Below are 13,853 nucleotides of genomic sequence, written 5' to 3'. Positions count from 1 at the left end.
TATAAAAATTAAGCTCCTCATATCTTTTGACCAAGAAATATACTTATTAGAATTTATCCTCCATTAAGTCCCATAAGTGTATAAAGATAAATATATAAGGATATCCAAAGTATTACATTTTTTAAAAAGATATTTTTGAGTAATCTCTACACCCAACATGGGACTCGAACTCTGAGATCAAGTTGCATGTTCCACCAACTGAGCCAGCCAGGCATCCTGAAAGTATTATATTTAAAAAATAAAAAATAGGGGCAGCCCGGGTGGCTCAGCGGTTGAGCGCCGCCTTCAGCCCGGGCCCTGATCCTGGAGACCCAGGATCGAGTTCCACATCAGGCTCCCTGCATGGAGCCTGCTTCTCCCTCTGCCTGTACCTCTGCCTTTCCTCTCTCTTTTCCTCTCTCTCTCTAACAAATAAATAAAATCTTTAAAAAATAAAATAAAATAAAAATAAAAAATAAGGAGTAGCTGAGTGAGTGGCTCAGTTGGTTAAGGTCTGCCTTAGGCTCAGGTCATGATCCTGGGGTCCTGGAATCAACCCCCACACTGGACTCCCTGCTTCTCCCTCTGCCTCTGCCTGCAGCTCCCCCTGCTTGTGCTCGAGCTCTGTCTCTCTCTTCCTCTCTCTCTCTTTCTGTGTGTGTCAGATAAATAAATAAAATCTTAAAAATAAATAATAAATAAAAGAAAAATTAGATGCACCTAAATTCCTATAAGATTTATTGAGCACCAATTAAGTTCCTTGCTAACGCTCACATCTTTATCCATGCCTAATATCCCACCCCTTCTTACATTTCAAGGACTTTGCTCCTGCAAAGTCACCAATATTTTCCTCTCAGTTGGACCAATCCCATTCTTATAAAACATGATGTCGTCGTCACCATTTAAAAAACAGAGAACCCAAACTCTTCCTCTACTTAATTGCTTTCCAATTGCTCCATCTCTGCTTAGCTTGAAAGTGTTTTCTCTCCCAGATATTTCTATTTCCCCACCTTTCCTTTTCTCTTTAACACTCAAATTTCTTTCTTTCTTTTTTATTTTTTAAGATTTTATTTATTCATGAGAGACACAGAGAGAGAGAGAGAGGCAGAGACACAGGGAGAGAGAGAAGCAGGGAGCCCAACGTGGGACTCGATCCCGGGTCTCCAGGATCAGGCCCTGGGCTGAAGGTGGCGCTAAACCACTGAGCCACCCAGGCTGCCCTCAGTGGGATTTCAACTCAAGTTTCTATCTCCATCACTCTCTGTAGGTCAAGGTCTCCATTGGCCTCCATCTTTGCAAATCCTATAACAATTCTTAGTCCTCATCTTAGTCCTCTCCTATCATAGGAGTTTGACTGAGTAGACCTTCATGAGACACAGTCCTGTTATTTCTAATGACTACTCCTTCTTTGCCACTTTCCTGCTCTTTTTCTCTCCTAAATGTTAGAAGTCCGTAAGCAAGGGCTCTCATCTAAGCCCTCTCCTCTTCTGTATTAGTATGCTCTTCCAAAATGACCTCACTCAGTCCTATGGCTTTAAATAACATCCATATGTTGATGACTTCTACATCTGTATCTCCAAACCCGATAATCCTCTCATCTCCCCTGGGAGAACTCATTCACCTATGCAACATCTCTACTTGGATGTGTGATAGGTCACATTTTGTCTCAGCATATCCAAATCAGAGTTCTCCATTTTTCCCACTTCTTTCTCAAAACTCATCAGTGTTATCCCCAGTCATCCAAATGTTAAAGATGATACCTGGCAAAAGGCCAGAGTCGCTCATTTCTTTCTCCCTTACCGTCACCCTTCCTCCCATTCAATCCATCATCAAATCCCATGAGTTCAACACTTACTACAAAACCTTACTATATTCCCAGAACTTCAGTGAGTTATAGCTTCTCTCAGGAATAGATTGCTCTCTGGGCACCCTGCTTTTGTTCTTATTCCCCTATAATCCATTAGCTACTTAGCAGTCAGAGTGATTTTGTAACATCCTAGATATGTTCATATCACATCCCTGCTTAAATCTTTGTAGGGCTTTCTGTTGCTCCTAGAATAAATTATAAACCTCTTACCTAGTGATCTCTCATACCAGCCACTGTTCTTCCTTCCTGCTAGCTCCTTTCCAAACCCCACTTGGCTTCTCTGGGCTCCTTGAACAAGCCAAGTTTGTTCCCATCCCTGATACTTAGCACCAGCTCTACCCTCTAACTGGAATGTTCTTCCCCAGATCATCATGCAGTCTGACTTTCCTATTATTTAGTTATCTGCTCCAGTTCAAATTCTTGAGGAGATTCCTTTGTGACCAATGAAAACAAAACTTCTCCCGTTATCTCTACCCTCTTACTGGATTTTATTTTCTCGTGGCACTTACTACTTATTTACTCACTTGTTTGCTTTAAAAAAAAAAAGATTTTATTTATTTATTCATGATAGGCATACAGAGAGAGGCAGAAACATAGGCAGAGGGAGAAGCAGGATCCCAGGATCACGACCTGAGCCGAAGGCAGATGCTCAACCACTGAGCCACCCAGGTGCGCACTTGTTTGCTTTCTTAATCCCTCTTTATAATAACATACTCGTGTATGTTAAGGTTGGAACATCATCTTTTTCAATGAGGCCTCTCTAGAGCATAGAACAAAGCCTGCTACATAGTAGGTGTTAGTATTTTTTGCTTTTTATCTTTTAAAATTTTATTTATTTGAGACAGTGTGAGAGAGCATAAGCATGGGGGAGAGGCAAAGGGAGAGGGAGAAGCAGACTCCTTGCTGAGCAAGGGAGCCCAGTACGGGGCTTGATACCAGGACCCCGGGATCGTGACCTGAGCTGAGGGCAGATGCTTAACCAACTGGATCATCCAGGCCACCCAATAGGTGTTAGTATTTTTTGAATAAATGCTGGAAATTTTTTCACATTTTATATTTAACTGAATGAAGGAAATAGCAAGCTTCAAAATAATATGTACAGTCAAGTTCCAATAATATTAAAACTAGTAAATATCTTAGTATATGTTTATATTTGTATGATACATAAGATTTGAATGAATCCTTTGGAAAAATTTCAAGATGTATACTTTTATTGGGGTGCCTGGCGGCTCAGTCAGTAGAGCATGTGGTTCTTGATTTCAGGGTTGCAAGTTGGATATAGAGATTACTTAAAAAATAAAATTTTAAACAAAGATGTGCCTTTTTATTTAGATATAATTGATATATAACATTGTGTAAGTTCAAGGTATATAATCTGTTGATCTGATACATTTATATATTGCAGAATGACCAACACCACTGTCGCATTAGCTAACACCTCTGTCACATCACAGAATTATCATTTTTTTTTGTGAAGAGAACATTTAAGGCTGAGTCTCTTAGCAACTTGGAAGTATATAACACAGCATTATTGATTGTAATCTCTATGTTGTGCATTAAGTTTGGAGAACTTACTCATCTTCTAATTGCAAGTTTGTAGCCTTCAACCAACATCTTTCCAATTCTTCTACCCACCCCCCATGTGCCTGGCAACCACCATTTACTCTACAAGTTCAACTTTTTAAGATACCACATATAACTGATATCATAGGATAGTTGCCTTTCTCTGGTTGACATTTTTTTTTCTCACTGTCTTTGATCAGGTCTTTATTCAAAATTAGCTGTCCAAAATGATTTGACTTTTATGGAATAAACAAATCTAAGTTTTTAGGCAGCAGGCTTCTTGTCAGCTGCTGGTTTCTTGGTAGCTGCAGCCTTTTTTCCTACCAAAGGTTTCTTCTGCTTTTTCACATCAACAGCCTTCTTTCCTTTCTTCCCTACCACAGGCTTCTTGCCTGGAACCCCCTTCTCATCTGATTTGGCTTCGAAGGCTGCCGCCACCTTATCCATCCAGAGTTTGTGATTCTTGGCCTGGCGAAGAATGGTGTTCCAGCGCATGGTCTTTGCATACGAGTTTAGCTTCAACATGATTCGTAGGTTCTTCAGTGACATCACTTAACATAATGCGCTCAAAGTCATGTTGTCACAGATGGCAGGATTTCTTTGTTTCTCATGGTTGCCTAATATAATGTATATAATTATATACATATATATGTATATATTTATATATATATAAAATCCGCTATGTGGTATATATATAAAATACAATGTGATATATATATATCTCCTTTGATTGACAGTTCATCCATTGATGGACATTTAGGTTGTTTTCATATCTTGGCAAGAATGAGCAAGAGAGAGAACATGAGCGGGGGAAGGGGGGCAGAGGGAAAGGGAGAAGCGGACTCCCCACTGAGCAGGGAGCCTGATGCTGGGCTTGCTCTAGGGACTGGAATCATGACCTGAGCCAAAGGCAGTGGCTTAACCAGCTGAGCTACCCGGACTCCCCTCCCATGACATATTCTTAAATGAAAAAAAGGGAAAGTTTTAAAATAGTGTGTAAAGTCCATGTCTCTTACTACTAATGTCAATAAAATATCTTGACATATATATCTATACATATACCCAGATCTAGAGAAATATACATCAATTATTAACAATGATTAACCCCCCCCCCCAAAAAAAAAAACAACAATGATTAACCCTGCTGATGGGATTTGGGGAAGTTTGCTTTCTACATTACGTATCTAAGCACAGTTTTACACTAACCACGAACTTGAATCTGAAAAAAAAAGATATAATAAAAATAAAGTCATATAAAGTAGAAATATTTAGAATGATAAAGATGCTGAAAGTCAATTAGGGAAAAGATTAAAACATAGAAGTTAAGTGATATAAACTTATGTTGAAATTAAAACGCATGGGTAAAATGTCAGACTCATGGGTGGAGACAAAAAGAATGAAAAAGAGGAGGACTAGGCCAGGTACTGGCTCTCCTGGGGTAGAGGGGGAGCCTCTGAGCACAGCTAGGCTTGCCCAAGCCCTGTGTAAAGGAAGCACAAAACCCAGAGCCTAGTGCTTCTCTAACATAACCTGCATCAGAAGCATATGCCCCTCTTGACTCTGAGGGTGAGAAAAAGGTTCCACAGCTCCAACTTCATGCATATTTGGGCAGGCAGAGGGCCTAACATTAGCCTGTTTCCAGTACCCTTGTGCTGCTACTGGATGTCAAGGCCCACGTTGGTCTCATTCCTTCCTGTGCCCAAGGTCCCTAACTCAGAGGCTGGCATGTGATATGCCAATGGGAAGTGCTGGCTGCTGCTATTGGAAGCTGTGAAGCCAAGATAACTGCTGAGCAAGATGTACCAGCCACACGGAGCTCAGCCTGGGAGTCCATGTGACTCACCTGGGGAGCCTTGAAAGCCCTACCCCCAGAAATCCTGGCTAAACTGATCTTGGGTGGTATTGAGACATCAGCATTTCTGAGTATGTTTTAGCTCTTTATTTGACATCATTTTAAATGTACAGAGAAGCTAGAAAAATTGTATAAAAAGCGCTATATACCCTTCTCCAGGATTTGCCCATTGTGGGGACACTTGGGTGGCTCAGAGGTTGAGTGTCTGCCTTTGGGTCAGGTCCTGATCCTAGGGTTCTGGGATCGAGTCCCATATGGGGATCCTCACAGGGAGTGTGCTTCTCCCTCTGCCTGTGTCTCTGCCTCTTTCTGTGTGTCTCTCATGAATAAATAAATAAAATCTTAAAAAAAAAAAAGAAAATTAATGATTCAAAGTGCCTCCTGATCCTCAGACCCTCATTCAAATTCTGAATATTGTCCCCGTAATTTTCATTATAGGTCCAGGATCCGGCCGCAGGTCACGTGTTGGGTTTAGTTACGACATCTTTTCCGCTTCCTTCAGTAAGCAATTGCTTTGCAGACCTTCTTTGTCTTTAGTTAATCTGTTGTTTTTTTGGGGTGCCTGGGTGGCTCAGTTGGTAAAGCATGTGACTCTTGATCTCAAGGTTGTGAGTTTTGGGCCTTATTTACTTATAAATAAATAAATCTAAAATCCATCATTTTTTTAAAGAATGCAGGTTAGTAATCATTTAATTATCCACTGGTTTGGGTGAATCTAATATATCTTCATGATTTACACACATCTGTAAGAATACCATAGAAGTGGGATGCCTGGGTGGCTCAGCCGTTGAGTATCTCAGGGTGTGATGCCGTGGTTGGGTATCGAGTCCTGCATCGGCTCCTTGCAAGAAGCCTGCTTCTCCCTCTGCCTGTGTCTCTGCCTTTCTCTCTGTGTCTCTCATGAGTAAATAAACAAAATCTTAAAAAAAAAAAAAACAAACATAGAATTGATGCTATGTTTTCCTCATTGCATTATATGAGGGGCACATGCTCAAACTGAGCATGGAGCCGTATGTGGGGCTTGATCCCATGACCCAAAGATCATGACCTAAGCTGAAACCAAGAGTTGGGTGCTCAGCTGAAGGCAACTTTTTTTTTTTTTTTTTTTTTAAGTAGGCTCTGTGCCCAATGTGGAGCCCAACACGGAGCTTGAACTCACAACCCCAGATTAAGAGTTGGATCCTCAACTGACTGAGCCACTAGGCACCCTGATTTGTCTCATTATTGATAATGACATTTGTCACTTGGTGACATTTGTCACCACATTTGTCAGTGTGGTGTTTGCCAAGTTTCTCCACTATAAAGTTAACTAATGAATACTTTGTGTTCACTGATTAGTAAGTACTTAATAGATACTTTGTAGGGATATATTTTAAAACTTTTACTGTAAGGTAGAACTTTCCTTTCTCCTTATTTATTTATTAAGATTCTATTTATTCATTTAAGAGAGAGAGAGAGCTAAAGTGGAGGTGAGAGGCAGAGGAAGAGGGAGAAGCAGACTCCCCACTGTTCAGGGAGCCTGATGCTGGGCTTGATCACAGGACTGGGAGATCATGACCTGAGCCAAAGGCACACGCTTTACCATCTGAGCCACCCAGTTGCCCATCTCCCCGTTTATTTATATTGTGATGTGTTCATGTACCCCTATTTAGTCTGAAATTCAATCTGAACTATTTTTATTTGATGTTCAAATTGTTTCAGAGTTTGTCAGTGGGAGCCCCTTTCAGCTGACTCCTGTTTCCTATGTTAGCTCTTCCTTACTTTGGCAAAACGAGATCACTCCACGCTCAACTTATATTTACTTTGTCCCAGATTTACATGTCCCAGCAAGACATCTCCCCAAGGAGCACTAGTTCCTTTTATTGGAGGAGGATATTTAGAAACCAGGATCTGGATGCTAAGTATGCTTGTTGCTACCAGGATGTCATTCTACCGAGAGACCCTCTAAGAGGAGCTTGAGTAGCAATCTGTTTACTGCTATATTTCTTCATTTTGCTCATGGGCACCCCCAAGATAGCTCTCTGTACCACATATTTTCTATTTGCCCCACCATAGTTTACCTCTGCCCTGCCCTCTGCCCAGGAGGCTGAATGGTATGGACAATAATGATGCGTTCTTGGGTCTTCTGTCGCTGTGGTTGGGTTTAGCCAACGAGGAGTCCCAGTAAGAAAAGAGAAGAGGAAATCAAAGGCAGGGTATTTATTCCCTTGCCTTCCTCACTGCAAGATCTCCTGGGGTTGGCTCTGTCCCTCCACGAGAAGTCCTCATTTTTCTCTGGGATACTAACTCTACACAGTCATCTCCTAAGTGTTTCTGGCAATGGTTCCCTTACCCCTTCAGGTGGTGAACCCCAGCTCCTAAATTCATACCTTTTTAAATAAGTCTGTGTTCAAATGGCCATCTGTTTCTTGTTGGGGTTCTGACTCATATCTTTTGGGTAAAAATATGGATGTTCCTAAATTGTTCTCCCTCTTTTCCAGTGATCCAGAAAAACAAGACTCGTAAAGCTGCAACTCTGGTACTAAGGCCTTCCTTTTACCGGGCAGCGGTCAGCAAACTTTTCCCATAGGGCCAGAGAGTAAATACTTTAAGCATTGAGTTTCTTTTCCAGCCACTCCATTCTGCCATAATATCACGAAAGCAGCCACACACAACAGGTAAACAAGGAACTGGACATTCAACTCCAGACATTCAAATAATGCTCCTACTGGATTATCATTCAGTAATGTGGTTGCTATAGGAGTTCGTCAGATAGTCTTCATAAAGTCTGCGAACACACTATTAGTAAACTCCATTTTACAGATTAGGAAACTGAAAAACATTGAGGTTATAGCTTGCCATAAATCTCATAATTATGCAGTGGGGTAGTAGCAGTAATCCTCTGCTACCAAATTCTTTGTTCCCCTTATCATGCAAAGTTTCTTTGAGCAAGGTATTGTAGAGGCAATATTATTTTAGGGGATAATAGGTTAGTGAGATTTTTTTTTCTTAAGATTTTATTTATTTATTCATGAGATACACAGAGAGAGGGAGAGAGAGGCAGAGACACAGGCAGAGGGAGAAGCAGGCTCCATCCATGCAGGGAGCCCAACGTGGGACTCGATCCCAGGACTTGATCCTGGGACTCCAGGATCATGCCCTGGGCTGAAGGCAGGCACTAAACCGCTGAGCTACCCAGGGATCCCCCAGTGAGTGAGATTTCTAAGGCTAATGAGATTTGAAGTTTACTGGAGATCATATCATGTATTTGTAGGCCTGATTCTAGACAGGCTTTCTAGCTATGAGATTGCATATTTTATGACAGTAAGACTCTAGGAAAGACAAGAAAAAGAAAAAAAGAATGACATTTGAGTTCTCCCCTAATGGGGTTCTTCTGATACCACGGAACTGCTAAATCAACCCATTTTGAAGATTTTATTTATTTATTCATGAGAGGCACAGACATAGGCAGGGAGAGAAGCAGGCTCCATGCAGGGAACCTGACGTGGGACTCGATCCTGGGCCTCCAGGATCACACCCCAGGCTGAAGTCAGGCACTAAACCACTGAGCCATCCAGGGATCCCCTAAATCAATCCATTTTGAAAGCTGTATCACCTTTAAACTAGTTAATTGTTAAAAGGTTCTAGTTATTGTTAACCAGTTTGAGTTGGGCTGTCTTGCAACTGAAAATACCCTAATAAAGAGCCAAGGTTTCCTGCTGTTTATTGATTGAGAAGCCAAGAGAGAATTTTAGCAACCCCAAAGCTATTGAATCAACTTGGGCAGGGGACAGTTGACAAGGTTTTTAGTTTGTTTGCAAGCAAAGCATGACAATTCTGCGGCGAGAATACTGTTAACTGTTGCTTTCCAATAAGAAAAAAGTGGGCACTTCAGGAAGAAAATATTCCAAATGTTTTTCATACTTTGTCTAGTCTCTGAAGTTCTCTTTGTTCTGTTGGAATGCCTAAGTCAATGAATTCAGTATTGATTTATTTCAAAGGCCCTAAGTCTTGAGGCTTTGGGGGACAATGAAAAGAATGAAAGAAAGATTTTTCATAGACTGTATTAAGCCTCCAGGCGTAGAAAATGTACAAGTGAAAAGCACATCGGAGACATCTTTGTTCCTTGTTAAAACATAGGAATAACTCTATGGCCAGGGTGGAAAGGTATACTACTGATTAATGACAAGATTTATAATTTATCCAGGATTTCTTATTTTTTAAGATTTTATTTTTAAGTAGTCTCTACACCCAATGCGGGGCTCAAACTACCAACTCTAAGATCAAGAGTTTCATGCTGTACCAACTGAACCAGCCTGGCAACTCGTAACTAGGATTTCTTAATTCCACCAAGTAAACCTAGACTCTAATATTGTGACCATATCTGTTTTTCATTGTGTCCTGCTTTCAGATTGCACACTTTTCTGGCTCTAATTGCACAGGTCCTAGCTTGTGCATACTGGGCATTCAGTAAATAGTTCATGACTGACTGGCTGGCTTAATTAATGAGAGAGTGCAAAACTAACCTAAGCATCTTTTTGATAAAATTATTACTTCCATGCTACCCAGTTAGACATGTTAAATATTTTGAGTCTATGTTTTCAATTACAAAAGAGTAGGGTAGTAAAAAGTAATAAATTCCAAGAGTGCTTGTTGCTGTCATTTAACATTCTACTGGAAATAATATATCACTTTACCATCAAGAAAAATTTTAACATTTGTTGAGTTCTTACTGCATGCCTGGCAATGAGCTATATTCTTTATCTGAAAGCAGCCCAAGTGTCCATTGACTAATGAACGGATAAAGAAGATGTGGGGTGTGTGTATACATATGCACATACCTATATGTAGAGAAATATTACTTGGCCGTAAAAAAGAATGAGATCTTGCCATTTGCAACAACACAGATGAACCTAGAGGCTATACTGCTGAGTGAAATAGATCAGAGAAAGATAAATACCATATAATCTCACACATATGTAGAATTTAAGAAACAAAACAAATGAACAAAGAAAAAAAAGACAAACCAAAAACGGACTCTTAACTGTAGAGAACAGATGGTTACTAGAGGGGAGGCATGGGGGGATGGATGACATAGGTGAAGAGGATTAAGAGTACACTTCTCGTGATGAGCACTGAGTAATGTGTATAATTGCTGAGTCACTATATTTTACACCTGAAACTAATGTAACACGGTGTGTTAACTACACTGGAATTTTAAAAAAAGAAAGAAAGAAAACAGAGAGGCCATGTTTAGGACTCTGAAAATCATATTAAAAATAAAAATGAGGGGATCCCTGGGTGGCTCAGTGGTTTAGCGCCTGCCTTCAGGAGCCTGCTTCTCCCTCCACCTGTGTCTCTGCCCCCACCCTTTCTATGTCTATCATGAATAAATAAATAAAATCTTTAAAAAAAAACAGAAAAATACAGTAAAAATAAAAAGAGCTAGCTTTTAGATAGTTTCCCCTAGTTGTCTCCATTTAACTTGCTTCCAATTCAATTCTCGAAGTCCTATTTCTATTTCCCCTTCATGATCTGGATTCAGCTCTCCTAAACTGAACAATCTTTCAATGTCCATTTTTACATCATTAAATTATTAGAAGTCTCTAATGTACTTGGTTTCCTGGTATTTCCCTCTACATCACTATTTCTTATTCATCCTATAATCTTTGGTTCAAGTGTCATCTTCAGGAAGTTTTTGTGTATTATCCTCCCCCTAACCTCTTTCTTTCTTTTCTTTTTTTTTTTTTTTTTTTAATTAAAAATTTTGGCACCTAGGTGGCTCCGTGATTGAGAGTCTGCCTCTGGCTCAAGTCATGATCCCAGGGTCCTGGGATCAAGTCCCACATCAGGCTCCCCTTAAATTTTTTAAAAACATTTTATTTATTTGTTTGACACAGAAAGAGAGAGAGCACAAGCAGAGGGAGCAGCAGGCTCTCCACTGAGCAGGGAGCCTGATAAGGGGCTCAATTCCAGGACCCTGGGATCATGACCTGAGCTGAAGGCAGACACTTAACTGACTGAGCCACCCAAGCACCCCTTCCCTCTACCCTCTTAAAAACATAATCCTTTTACAAAGAGATTATTTATCAAGTGACAGTATTCCTTCTATTCTTTTACTATAACAGATATTTGGAGTTCATTCAAAAACATTTCAATTATAATAGTTCAATTTGTGTGCTTTTCAGTTATAACAACTTTTCAGGAACACATTTTTTTTTTTGTACGTGAGAAAAGAATGGTAAGTTATTGCTTTATTAATGATATGTTTATATTTGAAAGAGAGATATAATTACTTGAACTTAAAAATAAATATTCCAGGGCAGCCTGGGTAGCTCAGCAGTTTAGCACCGCCTTCAGCCCAGAGTGTGATCCTGGAGACCCGGGATCGAGTCCCACGTCGGGCTCCCTGCATGGAGCCTGCTTCTCCCTCTGCCTGTGTCTCTGCTTCTCTCTCTCTCTCTCTCTGTGTTTCTCATGAATAAATAAATAAAATCTTAAAAAAAAATTCCGTATTTGTTTAAACCATAACTATAAAAATTTAACTATATAAGGTTTTTTAACTATAAAAATTTAACTATATAAGGTTTTTTAGAATTTAAATAAATTCTCTTATACCTATCACCCAGCTTCAGAACATTTTCTAATCAACATTTTCTAATCTGCAAATATTTTGAAGTATTAGTAATAAAAGGATGCCCATATAATTTATTATTCAAACCAGGATACTTTTGAGAGCCTGAGAAGGGGTGTTATTAATAATTCCACCAGGACAGCAGGCATAAACCAAATCTGTACTGGGGAAACCAGGGCATGTAATTAATTACCCTAGAACAAATTCACTTTTGTAATATTTAAGGTATTTAAAAATATACCCGGATGTAAGAAAATAGAAGACAGTTCTGACATGAAAGGAGACACACATCTCCTGTTAAATAGTTTTCTTTACTTATCTTTGTTCTGGACTCTTTGTATCGCCTTAAAATTCCTGTGGGTTGAAGCCCTAACTCTCAATGTGATGATATTTAGAAGTAGGGCCTTGGGGAGGTAATTAGGTCATGTGGGTGAAGCCTCACAATGGGATTTGTGTCTTATAAGAAGAGATACAGATCTCTCTCTCTCTCTCTCCCTCTCTCTTTTCTCTCTCTCTCCATGCCATATGAGTATCAGTGGGAAGATGGCCTTTTATGAACCAGGAAGTAGGCCCTCAACAAGGAACCGAATGCTCTGGCACCTTCATCTTAAGAGTTTCCAGCCCTAGAACTGTGAGAATTAAATGTCTGTTGTTTAAGCCACTTAGTCTATGATGTTTTGTTATGGCAGCCTGAGCAGACGAAGACAATCATGTTGAATAGAATTTGTATGGGCTTTTACTACTCTGAGGCAGAATTAAATCAAACATGTATTTTAAGAGCATGTATCTGGCAATAAATCTATTACTATAATCTAGCAGCAATGGAGTAATACTAACTGGCACAGCAGTTAAAGTGCTTGGGAGGAGAAAAACCTAAATGTGTGGCTGATGCCTGCCGACTGCTAGCTGAACACATTCCTCAGCCTCTCAGAGGCCCCTTTTCTTCCTTCACCCCATAAAATGGAGATAATAATAGAACATATTTCACAGGGTGTTCATGTGGACGAATGGGTAATGTGGGTAAAACACATTGTGAAGATTCAATGATGAGTATCTTTGTCTGCTTTCATCTCCTTGCCCTATTGAAGCTCTTCCACAGCGCAGGGACTGGCACCGTACATACGCCTGGGTTGGCGACTTTACAGGGAAGCTGGAGCGAAAGAGCCAAGGCTGCTCCATGGCCAAGACATTCAGCGGAGACACTCACCATGTACCAAGGACAGTGCGATGACAGGTCATTTATTGTCCCTAGTCAGAGGATGTTCAAAGTGTCATAACTTGAGCATTAAAAAAAATTGCAACCTTATTTGCAATCAAAGACTGGTGAGATCTGAATGTATCAAAAGTAAATAAGGCTGGGGCACCTGGGTGACTCAGTCAGTTGAGTGTCTGCCTTTGGCAGGGGTCAAGATCCCAGGGTCCTGGAATCCAGCCCCACTGCGGCTCCCTCTCCCTCTGCTCCCTCCCCCTGTTCACTCTCTCTCTCTCTGCATGCTCTCTCTCTCAAATCAATGAATAAAATCTTTAAAAAATTAAGTAAAAATAAAAGTAAAATAGGAGTACTATTCACCTCAGAGAATTGCTATGAGAATTCAAGTATAAGGTGCAGCACAGTTTGGCCTGATTCACTGCAGGCCTCAAAATGGTGGTTAATTTACAAATTTACTTCTCCTGGAAAACCTCTTGAGAAGGCACAGTGAATGGAGAAAAGTCACACCAAAGGCAAATCTTCACTGCCTCACATCAGCCCATGGAGGCTTCTTCCTGAGTGGCCAACACCTTATTTAATTAGCTCAGAGGATTAGGTTAATAACTTAAATTTAAAAGATCCATTCCTGGGGCACCTGGCTGGCTTAGTCAGTGGAGCGTGTGACTCTTGGTCTAGGGGTTATGAGTTCAAGCCCCATGTTGGGCGTAGAGATTACTTAAAAAATAAAATCTTAAAACATAAATAAATAAAAGATCCATTCTTGACCAAA

At 40.2% G+C, this 13,853-nt stretch overlaps 1 long non-coding RNA gene across 1 annotated transcript in view; it reads left to right on the top strand.

Moving 5' to 3' along the window:
- LOC111093192 overlaps nucleotides 1-13,853 on the top strand; it is a 72,445-nt gene that overhangs the window by 52,086 nt on the left and 6,506 nt on the right. Inside the window, exons 10-13 of the long non-coding RNA XR_005381143.1 lie at nucleotides 5,700-5,762; nucleotides 7,742-7,918; nucleotides 12,411-12,505; nucleotides 12,963-13,108. This is a non-coding gene — a long non-coding RNA (uncharacterized LOC111093192). The remainder of the gene's footprint in view (nucleotides 1-5,699; nucleotides 5,763-7,741; nucleotides 7,919-12,410; nucleotides 12,506-12,962; nucleotides 13,109-13,853) is intronic.

Source organism: Canis lupus, chromosome 29, assembly GCF_011100685.1.
Source record: "Canis lupus familiaris isolate Mischka breed German Shepherd chromosome 29, alternate assembly UU_Cfam_GSD_1.0, whole genome shotgun sequence".
NCBI lineage: Eukaryota > Metazoa > Chordata > Mammalia > Carnivora > Canidae > Canis > Canis lupus.
Note: the sequence above shows the minus strand (reverse complement) of the source record. Positions and strands in the feature narration are given on the sequence as shown.